The sequence below is a fragment of the Hyperolius riggenbachi genome, chromosome 11 (assembly GCF_040937935.1).
Source record: "Hyperolius riggenbachi isolate aHypRig1 chromosome 11, aHypRig1.pri, whole genome shotgun sequence".
NCBI lineage: Eukaryota > Metazoa > Chordata > Amphibia > Anura > Hyperoliidae > Hyperolius > Hyperolius riggenbachi.
Window position 1 is genome coordinate 2781098 of NC_090656.1, and position 12130 is coordinate 2793227.

Genomic DNA, 12130 nt, shown 5'->3' on the forward strand with positions numbered 1-12130 from the left:
ACAGTTGATACGCCAAATCCTAGTTTGTGACTCTACCTATTGCAGATAACCCCTGTATAAGAGTGTAATGACCACTCAACAAACTAACATATACAGAAAGATTTTATACGGTAGGAAACATCAATTGTGATGGATAAATTGTCCAGTAATCAGGTGTTGGTATTACGGTAATTGAAATGCATTTAATTTGGTTTGCCTAGGTGCCATCTATATGACCATATTTAGGTATTTACCTCACAGACACATTCCACACACTATGTTTTGAGGCTACTTATCCCAAATTGTTCTCTCAAATTCACCTTCTGATGAAGAGCTGGAAGAAGCATGCTATATAATGGTTAGATAGAGTAACCGCAATAAAGATGACAACATTGCCAAAGTTACTCTACGGGTTTGCAGTTCTCCCAGGCCATGTTGCCACGGATACAGTTAGACCGAATTCAGAAGAATAATATGGCAGGTGTGTGTGGGGGGGGGGGGGGGGGGGGGGAGAGATTAACCCCGGGGAGGCTAAGAATACCTTTGTAGATTAAATCTGGATGGAGACGTGAGTATTCCTAACCTGCCAAAGTATTATTAGCCTCCACAGATAGCACAGCCGGCCTCCTGGCATGGTAAGGAAAATCCCCCCATTGGTATCCTACTGAGGTGGATAATTGTGCTCTTATATCCTTACGTTTTGCTATGGATACCTTCTGCACATAGGAGGCTGCAACATGATCCTATTATTGCACAATTGCACATTCGCTTAAAATATGGGACCAAGTATAAGTACAATGGGGCCTCATATTCTCCCAAAAACCGCTCACCTCCTTTATAAGCCATCCCGTTTCCCTCGATAAAAATAAATATTGCGAAAGCATTTTTATGGTGGCGGCATTTGGGATGGCACATTGTGTATGATTTAGTACCGGACATTGAAGCTAAACCTTTCACTTCTTTACAGAAGCACTGGCACGTACCCCAAGCAGAGTTATTTTGCTATCTCCAAACAAGCACTTAATTTAACCTCTTGAGGACCACAGTGCTAAACCCTCCTAAAGACCATGCCATTTTTAGTGAAATGGGCCACTGCAGCTTTAAGGCCAAGCTGCAGGGCCGCACAACACACCGCAAAAGTGATCCCCCCCCCCCAATAGAGCTTTGTTGGTGGGGTCTGATCGCCCTCAAGTTGTTTGTTTATTTTTTTTTTTACAAATATTTATTGTCTTTTTTTTAAAAAAAAACATATCCCCCCCCCCCCCCCCCACCCTTCCTCCCCGGCCAGTCGATCACAGCGATTGGCTGTGATAGGCTTCAGCCTATCACTGCCGATCGCCCTCCAGTGCCCCAGGGAGACAGCCGTGTCACAGGGCTGTCCCCAGTACAGTGCTGCCTCAGATCGCAGCGCCATACCCAGTAAAAAGACGTCTGCTTCGCCATCTAACAGTCTCCCGAGCGGCGATCGCTGCTGAGAGACTGAAGGCGGGAACCGAGCTCCGCCTCCCAAGCAGAAGATGCGCTCGCAACCTGTGCACGATCTCCTGCAGTAGCCGGCCCCAACGCCAATTGGCGTTAGGCGGCCCTGGGGCAGCCGATGCAGTCACGCCCATTGGCGGGACGAGGTCTTTAGGTAGTTAAACTATAGTTGGGTTGGTGGACTCTTTGCTAACACGTAAGAGTTTTGAATCAGACCACTGAATGTCGGCACACCAAAAGTTCTGCAAAACTATTTAATAAGGTGTCAAGATGAGAATCCAACATTTTGGAACGTGAAAGCGTCCCTTTTTCAAGTGAGCCACATTGCACATCACCTGTTGGCAAGTGCTTCCTTCAATCCCTGGCTGGATGCTGGTTCATTGTTATTGTCCTTGACAAAGGGACGCTTTGACGTTCTGAAACATTGGATTCTCGTCCTCACACCTTATTAAATCGTTTTGCAGAACTTTTGGTGTGTTGACATTCAATGGTTTACTTCATTTACACACGGTGGAGCTGTACACCGATCTTTGTCTGAGCACCAGTTACACTATTGTCTTATACCATACGGTGTGCACAGTAGATTTGCCTTACAAGTTTTGAACCAGTCTGTGCTGCAGGTGCCTCCTACCCAGGTCTTATCTCTCTATTTTTTGTATAAATGCTTATGTCCTCTGAATAATCTTTATAAACCCACTTACTTCACAAAGTGGGATCTACTTTAGATGTCACTGATCGAAAGCTAATCTAGAAGAGGGTGCCTAGTCTGTCTATTAGCTCTGCTTTGCTAGAAACTCAATATAAATTGATATTTAGGTGTGGACCTAATCCCTGATCATGTGGCGAAATCTGACCCTGCAACAGATCAGTGTTTAAGAGCCTGTGGACAACGAGACACCTTTTATTATACGTGGTGAACCTGTCCCAAGGTTCGCGGTTTTTGTATCCAGATTTATTAAATAATATATACTGTTATAGGTCACACTGTCCCCAGAAAACCTACAGTAGTTTTAGCGGAAGAAAAAACACCCCGTCTGTCTAATACCAAATTTTAATTACTCACTCCTATATTGATGGCTACCAAAATGACTATTGCCATCACTTGGAAACTTGCCTCACTAAGTATTGAGAAGGTTAGGAGTGCAGTGTTCTCCGCAGAATTTTTTTCCAGCCGGGTGGCATGAAAAAGTAGCCGGGTGGGGCGAGATGAGAGAATACAGGGCTGGCACTTCTCTGCTTACAGCAGAGGAGGAGGTGAGAAGATAACAACCGGGTGGTCACCAAAAATAGCCGGGTGGAGCACCCGCCTAAAAGAGCCTGGAGAGAACACTGGAGCAGATTGGTTGTAGATTTGTATTTTGATAAAATTAAAGCGATCACAGATGATAAAATGCAGGGCCGGCTCTTATAAGCAGAAATGTGAACCACAGGCTTCAGACACAAGCAAATAGAGAGCAATTTGGGGGCAGCATTTGGCAAATATACACAACATGATGCAGAGCAGAGGCAGGGTCCGTAGAAAAAGACTTATCTGCTCTCTCACCATTGTTCTAATGGCTGCATATGGATGGCCAGATAAGGTATGAGACACAGACTGTAAAGTTTTGTACTGTCCCTAGACTCTCTACTCAGCTCTCAGGAGACACATTCCTTATCTGATTGTCTGAAGAGAGGGTGAGAGCTTCAGTGAAAGGCAACCTGTGCTGTCTGCACAGGGCTTAGAGGAGCTACAATCGTGTAGCCTGATGTCATCAAACCTCCACAAAAACACGATGATGCTACTAGTGCATTACAAAAAAATACTTTATTTGTGCAATAAGGAAACACTGTAGACCCCTGATGTACCCATAACTAAAATGCTTCCTCACAAAAGCAGTGATCGCTCCTCCACAATGTTGTCACAGATAACAACGTGGTAAAATGCTGCTTTGGATCATCAATCAAAGCACCCCACCAACATTGATTGATCATTTGTGGACCCACCACCGACACACACCTGAGGCCTCACTCACACACAGACCTTGCATGAAGAATATCCTTTGGACTGGTTGTATGTTGTGTGTGGAGTTGGGGCTGACTGGCTGGTATGATCTGGTACACAATGATCAACGGTAGTGTAGTGTTCCACTTGGGATATCAATGATTCCAACCTGTGTGTGTCGTCTGGCCAACCTTCATGCAACTTAACTGCCCACACTTGTATCAAAGTTCGGCAAGGTGTCTGCATGGAGAAACGTCTCGTAGTCGCACATACTGGGCTGTGTTGCCCTCTTGTGGCTCTTCCATTCAAGGCTGTGTACTGGGGCTCGGAGTGTAAGGGAGCTGCTGTCTACGGTCTAAGTGGGTCATGTGAGTGCTCATTCCACAGCCAGCTCCACCCCCTGGCGCGTTTCGCCCCACCCACCGGGGATTCCTCATAGATGGGGGCTGCTGGGCTAGGTGCACATCTCACTTTATCAATCCGGCAAGGGGGTGTTTCACTTGAGGCTCAAAGTGCACAGCCTGAGCAATCAATTTCGTCTCCTCAGCTATACACAGCCGATCACCGATCATCTTTCAACGATGCTGCATGCAGTTGAAACACACAGCTCCTCTATACATTACAGAAGAACAGGTTCATAGTTAAAAGAGGGGATCTCTGGTTATAGGACCACATACTCCAATATCATGTTATCAGTAGTCACAATTTGCAATGTCCCTACAAAAAATATTCAATTATAAGGTCAAAGTTCAGAACACCAGGTATCAAAGTACCAAGGTCATATATCCAGGTGGCTTCTATTCTATAAAGTTCATTTCAATGTTATCTCCCCTCCTGGATACTTTCTGTTTAATTATACCTTTAAAAGTTTGACCAGCCGGGCTACCTTCGTGAAATTTCTTGCAATGCAAGCCAAGTGGGCTATTTGCATCAGCATTTTCAATATACTTCACATGTTCTCCGATACCTGTGTCCAATACGCTTTTTGTTTTTCTAATATCGCACGGGTACACGACCCTTTCTGTGGTACACGTAATATTGTCATGAATTTAGTATGTTCTTGCCCCTTTTGCATCGGAGAATTCTCTGGACCTTTCTACAAATCCACTGGCCCTACAGCCCCCACAGCTGTACATTCCTACTTTTTCTTTGATACCTTCTCAACCAGGTTTTTCTTTGTTTGGAGGTAAACTCTGATCTAACTAACCGATTCTTCAAATTTGAAGCTTTTCTGGTGGTCATATATGGTCTGTTTCCCTTAAGTCTTTTATTTTTTTAATCGAATAAAAGGACATGTGTCAGTAGTAGCAAAATTACCTCTGTAGCAGAGAGTGGCGCGACCGCCGCTCTCGCGTCTGACGTCACGGCGGATTCCGCCGCCGCCTCCTCGACATCGCTTCACACCAGGTCAGGTCTCTCCAGGATACATCAGAACAGAAGGGCGCACGCGCGCACCCAGAGACAGGACCTTTATGCGCTGAGGAGGAAGGTCAGCTGACCGGCCGGTCAGCTGACAACTCTGGTCTGACCCTTTGCCGTCTGATTGGCTGGGGCTAGTGGGTGGAGCCGCAGGTATACCTTTTGTATTTAAGACCGGGGCTGTCAGTACATCGTTGTCTGCTGTTGCTGAAACTTTGCGGTTAAGCTCTCAGACCTTAGTTAGTTCCTAGTGTGCTTTGATCCGGCAGGATCCCGGAGATTTCACACATAGCTTAGGATCTGATTTTGATAGCTATAATTATAACTTATATTGTTGCCTTTATGTGTATAAACCTTGCCTGAACTTCTGACTATTCTTTTGCCTCACGATTCTGTACTCAGTCTTTCTGTCTTGTTGCCGACCTTGGCCCGACCTCGACTCTGCACTAGCCATCTGATTACAGCACAAGCTGTAATGTTGTCCTATGTGTGCTTGTCCCATGTCTATGTATGTATATGCTTAATCGTGCTATTTTTCTTGTTTTTCTTGTTTTTCATCAACGACCCTGTATGCGCCAGAACCAATTCCGGGTACAACCCACCGGTTGTACTTGGCGGAAATAAATTCTGATTCTGATTCTGTACCTCCGCATATCTGTATGTTGCCGACCTTGGCCATACTCTGACTACGACTCTGATTGCTGATTTTGTACCGACACCTGACCCATCTGTTACCAACCCTGCCTGTACGACCTCTCTTGATTTAGTGATAGACCCCACAGCCAGGGGCTATCACTTAGGAGTACTCCTGAGCTATTGTGCACCCAAACACGTGTGATCACACCTTTATTAAAATACTGACATTTTGCTGTACTTATTACTGTTGTATTGCTAACTAGTCTGTTTGAGCTCACTCTGACCAGCAGAGTACCACCGATCATTACAACATAGTTACATAGTTATTTTGGTTGAAAAAAAGACATACGTCCATCGAGTTCAACCAGTACAAAGTACAACTCCAGCCTGCACCCTCACATATCCCTGCTGACCCAGAGGAAGGCACAACACCAGCCTGCACCCTCACATATCCCTGCTGACCCAGAGGAAGGCACAACACCAGCCTGCACCCTCACATATCCCTATGTCGGGAAACAAAAAGGAAAAGAAAACGGGAGCCCCCAATAGTGTATTACTAATGATATAGATAGCGTATTGATAAAAATCAGAGATATACTCACAAACACGGGTTGCCAAATTGTAGGCAACCACTGAATGCACAGATGGGGATATTGACCCTGTCCCCACGCAGGTTAAGAAGTCGCTCTCCGTAGAAAAAGAAAGGGGTGTTCACACCCATCCACCAGGTGGATAATATTGTACAAAGGATACAGAGGCGCCAAAAGAATAAAAAACGGACTTATTTAAAAGGATAAAACAAGGGGGTAAGGGTGGACTTACCTCCCCAATTATTCACACACCACAAATGTGTTATAGTATGCAACAAAACGTTTAATCTGTACTCCAAAAATGCAACGCGTTTCGCGGGTCTCAAGCCCGCTTCATCAGGCAAAGTATAGGAAGGAGCAGCTGTAACAAACAAAAAAAGAATCCATAGACATACAATCTAAAACAATGGCATCAGCAGAAGGTACAATAATCTCACAGAAATAAAAAACATAATAGATGATTGAAGAACATATAGAATAATAAGTATATACCTGTCCAAATGCAAATTGCAAATCGCAACTCAAAAATGCAATCATAACGCATAGTAAATATAAATATAAATGTGACAAGGACCATATGCTCATAATAAATGCCCAATACATTTAAACTAGAAAGGATGCAATCCCAATGGTAGCAGTGCATAGTCCACCCTCACTATATGTCCCATATAACATGTATTGCTGGTAAATGCATCATATTATTTGCCCCCATAAGGATTGGATGAATCTTACCTTACAAGGTGTGCAGCATAGCGCAGCGCCTCTGTAGCGAGCGGGCGCTGCGCCGACATCTGATATACTCTCTTGCCGCTTTGTGAAAACAAAGCTGGCGGGAGATTCGTGCGGGGGGCGTGATCTGTAGGGGGCGTGGCGGAATGCAGTGTCTATGCGCAAGAGCGGTGTAGCGGAAGTGCGTCGATTGAGGGCACACTCTCCGCCGCCGCCATGTCATGGTAGGGCAGCGCTTGCGTACTGAGCCTTCCAGAGGGTCAGCAGACGGAAGTGTGTCAGCAGAGGGCAAGCTGTCTGCGTCTACCATATTGGGAATGGGCTTGCTGCTGGATTAGACTGTAGTAAATAAATACAATAAGATAAATACAATAAAAGGAAATAAAAGGAAATAAAACGGGCGAAATATGATTGAGTGGAATAAAACAAGGGGGAAGGGGAAAAGAATTAACACTAAATGTATCTTAGCATTGATACATGGGAAAGATATTTTACCACCATAAAAGTGGTCCTCTAACACCACCCAGTGGTATACATGTAAAACCAGAAAAAGGATGGATTTTTCACTATATGCAGTTCTACAATCAATAAAAAAATTAATAATCAAATAATCATCAGAAAAATAATCAGCACATTACTAATAATAACTTGAAAAAGGAGGTTGGTACAATAGATGGTAATTGATGAACGGTTAATAAAACCTCAAGTTATGGGGATAATTGCAATGATAATACAATAATGTTAAAAACACTCTATATAAAAAACACTTTATATAAAAAAAATTGCATACTACATGAATGTTATAAAAACCAAAAGGGGGGTTGTAGAGGGGCAAGATGGCCTAAAAGGGAGCTGCTGGTGGTAAATCTCTGATTTGTGCTTGAAACGTAGTGGGGAAAAGGGGGAAGGAGGGGGAAAAAAGGCACACAGGTGAGGCAACTAGAAGGTTTTCTCCAGTTGCTCATTAAGGCCCATAGGTACCAATGTCCTCAAGGTCTGGATCCAAAACATTTCCCTATTTTTCAGGGTAAGGACTGCATTTCTGCCCATGGGATTAATGGCTTCGATGGCAGTGAAGGTCACTTCGGCCGGATTATTGTGATGAACCTTGTCAAAATGTCTGGAGAGACTGTGGTTGGGAAAACCTTTCTCGATATTGCGTCTATGTTGTCCTATTCTTTCCCGTAGTAATTGTGTGGTGCGGCCTACATATTGTAATCTACAAGGGCAGGATGCCACATAGATGACGAATCTGGTATTGCAATCGATGTGTTTGAGAATAGGATAGGTGTTTGAATTGCTGAAAGATGCGATATGTTCAGCGAAAGAAATGAAGTTGCATGCCAGACAACGTCTCTTCTGGCACGCATAAGAGCCTGCTGGTAATTTGGGTTTGGAATCTGTCATTTTGAATTTACTGGGGGCCAGAAGGTTGCGAAGATTGGGTGCCCTTCGATAAGTCATTATGGGTTTTTTAGGGATGGAATCACGGAGAAAGGGGTCCTGTCGTAGGATCTCCCATCTATTCGTGAGGATGTCCTTCAAAGCCTGATGCTGGGCACTATACCTTGTTATAAACCTAAGTGTATTCTCTGGTTCAATCGTGTCGCTAGAGTCTGTGTTACTTATCGTCCGGGGGTATCTGGCTTTCTTTCTTGCATTTTGTATTAATTTCTTCGGATATTTACGCTCTTGGAATTTTTTTACCAGAATTTTGGATTGGGTGTTGTAATCCTTAATGTCTGTGCAATTTTTGTGTATGCGTTGGAACTGATTGTAGGGGGTATTGAGCATCCATGGTCTGTAGTGGAAGCTGTTAAAATGAATGTAGTTATTGGAGTCAACAGTTTTAAAATGTGTTTTCGTTTTAATCTGTCCATGTTCGTGGAACAGGACCAGGTCCAGAAACTCCAAGGATGTGGAGTCATACTGTGCTGTAAAGGATAGTCCTGCTCTGTTCCCATTCAGATGACTCAAAAACAACGGTATGCCTGATGAGTCCCCCCTCCATATAAAGACCAAATCATCTATGTAGCGCTTGTACATTACTATATTGTCACGAAAGGGGTTGTTATGAGTAATGTAAGATATTTCAAGTAATCCCATGGCTAGGTTAGCATAGCTGGGTGCAAAGCTGCTACCCATCGCTGTGCCCCCTACCTGACGATATATAGTATCCATAAAGGAAAAGTAATTATGGGTTAGAATGAATTCCACGCATTGTATAAGGAATATTTTTTGTGCCTGTGGCATGTCGGTGTCTAGATTTAGATAGTGTTGAGTGGCCTCGATCCCAAAGGTGTGGGAGATGTTGGTATACAAGGCCGACACATCACATGTCAGCCATATATACTCCGAGTCCCACCTGTAGTCTTTTAGTATATCTATCAGGTGTTTAGAATCCTTAGTGTATGAATCAAGCTTTTGGACATATTTTTGTAGGTGACAATCCACAAACCTGGACAGATTGCTGGTGACTGAATCTATGCCTGATATTATCGGTCTACCGGGTGGCTTGGATAGGTTCTTATGAATTTTTGGAAGTTGGTAAAAGTAAGGAACAGAGGGGTTCTCGACCAAAATGAAATTGCGTTCTCCTTTGGAGATAAGTCCCTTCATATGGGCCTCATTGATGAATGTTCTGAGTTGGGTATTGTACAAACCTGTGGGATCTTCTGTAAGTGTCTCATAGCTGACAGGATCGTTCAAAAGGCGGAGGGACTCATCCACATAATCTACCCTGTTAAGAACCACTATACCTCCCCCCTTGTCTGCAGGCTTTATGACAAGGTTGTGGTTGTTTCTGAGTTGTGTAAGTGCTGTCCTTTCAGCTTGGGTAAGATTGGAGGGGAATTGGAGGTTCTCCCCACATAAATCTTGAAAATCCTCTAGGGCAAGTGCATAGAATGTCTCTATGAAATTGCCTTTTGAGGCTGTGGGGTAGAATCTGGATCGTCCTTTTAAGGACGTGGTGATGCACTTTTCCAGTTCTAACTCCTGATCGTTGGATGTAACAATGGTGGTGCCAGAGTCCTGGGTGAAGATGGGTCGACAGGTTTTGTCTATTTGTTTTAGGGCAAAATGCCTCTTGAGTGTTAATTTTCGGACAAAGGAATTCAAATCCGTGAATAATTCACTTAGTTGAGTGGTGTTAGTTGGACAGAAGGACAAACCCTTATTGAGCAGATTGATTTCATGATGTTTTAGTTGGTAGTCCGAAAGATTAAAAATGGACTTAGTAGGTACTGTAGTAGTGCCAGCTACATCCTGTTCCTTTTTTCCCCCTTTCCCCCTAGACCCCCGCTTTCGGCGTTTGGTAGTGGTCGTTTTCGAAGGCTTTTGGGTTGGAAGAAGGTGTGTGAAGCTATGGGACTGGGGAGTTGCTTGTGTAGTGGATCCGGTGGATGATTGGTGAGGGAAATGGGGAGATCTAAAAAAGACTCCGATTGTTCACTTGTGTTGTCTAGAGAGCCTCCATTGGCTATATGGAGATCAACATCATCCTCATGAGCGTTTGTCTCCGGTGTCTCAAGGGGAGGGGTTGTAGTGATGGACTCTTGAGTGCCATAGGTGCTTAATTGGGACAATGAATTGACATTGTTGGTGTCATAGGGCGTATCTGAGGACAGGGAGGGTCCTGAACTCTGTTCCAATCCACCAACATTGGTGGTCCCAATAGTGGGAGGGGGATTTGCGGTACCTGGACTTATGTCATTTGGTGTTGTGGCAGAGATGATCTGTACATCGTCAGATCCCCTAGAAGTGTTTGTGTCTGGTTTGTGAGGATGTGTGGAGGACTGGTGGGCCGATGTGGTAGCTATATCTGTCCGTGGGGTGACTGGTAAGTTGGTGGTGTGTCTGAAAAGAGTGGGGGGTGGCGGACCCTTAATGAAATTGTATTTCGGTGTATTGAGTAGGCCCACAATGGTGTTCCCTCCAGTTTTGGATTGAGGAACATACTTCTTAGATTTTTGGGAATTGGTTCTCTTTAGAATAGGGTGTGTTGTATCTGTGGTATTGTCTGTTTTTTTTACATTGGTGGAAAAGGGGTTATTAGGAAATGGAATTTTCGGGAAGGTGAAGGTGAAATGGTCTGAATTAGTGGGGACCGGAGTATTTATCTTGGGGGTGGTCTCCTGTTTATTTGTGTGGTCGAGATGGGGTGAAATGGTCCCCAAATTCTTGGTGGGGACTGGGGGATGAAAAGGGGGGGGGGGATAGTTGGGATAAAGGAAAGGTGGTGGAGGAATGTTGAGATGCATCAATTTTGGGATATTGGTGGTGGGTACCTTGGGCACCTTGTTTCCCTGGGGACCTATGGGTGTTGGATGGTGAAGTGGGTGAATGGGTGGGTTTTTAGGTTTACGTTCTCGCTCTCTGTGTTCGGCGTACGCCAGTCTATCCCTATTAAGTTTACTCAATTTTTTGTCTATGGTGTCTTGTTCAAATTTCTTAACTCTATTGATCAGTCCTGACATTAGTGTTTGATATTTGATGCTGTTGGTGTAGGGTGCTAGGGCATTTCTATGTTCCGTAATGTTGGGTTGTAATTCAGCAATAAGAGAGGTACGTTTGTTGATAATTCTCTGCATCATGCCCTGCGTGCATGTTTCAAGATACTCGTACCAATCTTCTGTAAAAATGGTATCCTTGGGGAAAGCCGACAATGTTTTGACTCTCATGCCATCCGGGGATATTTTTTCATCAATGTATGCTTGTTGCATGGATATGTCAGCTTGATGAAAAAATTCCTCCTTTAGGGTATCTTCCAATTTAAGGAAGATGGGTTTGAGGTCTATTTGGGGGTCATTGTTTGGACTCTTGTCCGCCTGTGGGTCACCAGGAATGTTCAAGTCTGTCGGTCTCTTAAAGACAGATAGAAGATCAGATCTGAGGGTGTCACGATGATCAATGAAGTTCATCTTCTTTCCTCTATTGGGGTCTGCAACCGATTGCTCGATGGAAATATCCACGTATCAATATGTCGGGAAACAAAAAGGAAAAGAAAACGGGAGCCCCCAATAGTGTATTACTAATGATATAGATAGCGTATTGATAAAAATCAGAGATATACTCACAAACACGGGTTGCCAAATTGTAGGCAACCACTGAATGCACAGATGGGGATATTGACCCTGTCCCCACGCAGGTTAAGAAGTCGCTCTCCGTAGAAAAAGAAAGGGGTGTTCACACCCATCCACCAGGTGGATAATATTGTACAAAGGATACAGAGGCGCCAAAAGAATAAAAAACGGACTTATTTAAAAGGATAAAACAAGGGGGTAAGGGTGGACTTACCTCCCCAATTATTCACACA

At 44.2% G+C, this 12130-nt stretch overlaps 1 protein-coding gene and 1 long non-coding RNA gene across 3 annotated transcripts in view; both read right to left on the reverse strand.

Annotated features, from left to right (window-relative positions):
• Window positions 1-12130, reverse strand: part of LOC137539063 (CCR4-NOT transcription complex subunit 1-like) — a 138217-nt gene that overhangs the window by 51479 nt on the left and 74608 nt on the right. The window lies entirely within an intron of this gene.
• LOC137539066 (uncharacterized) lies at window positions 6347-7096 on the reverse strand. Its single transcript, XR_011024924.1, has 2 exons — window positions 6817-7096; window positions 6347-6445 (listed from the first exon to the last, which is right to left on the reverse strand). It is a non-coding gene; the product is annotated as an uncharacterized lncRNA (long non-coding RNA).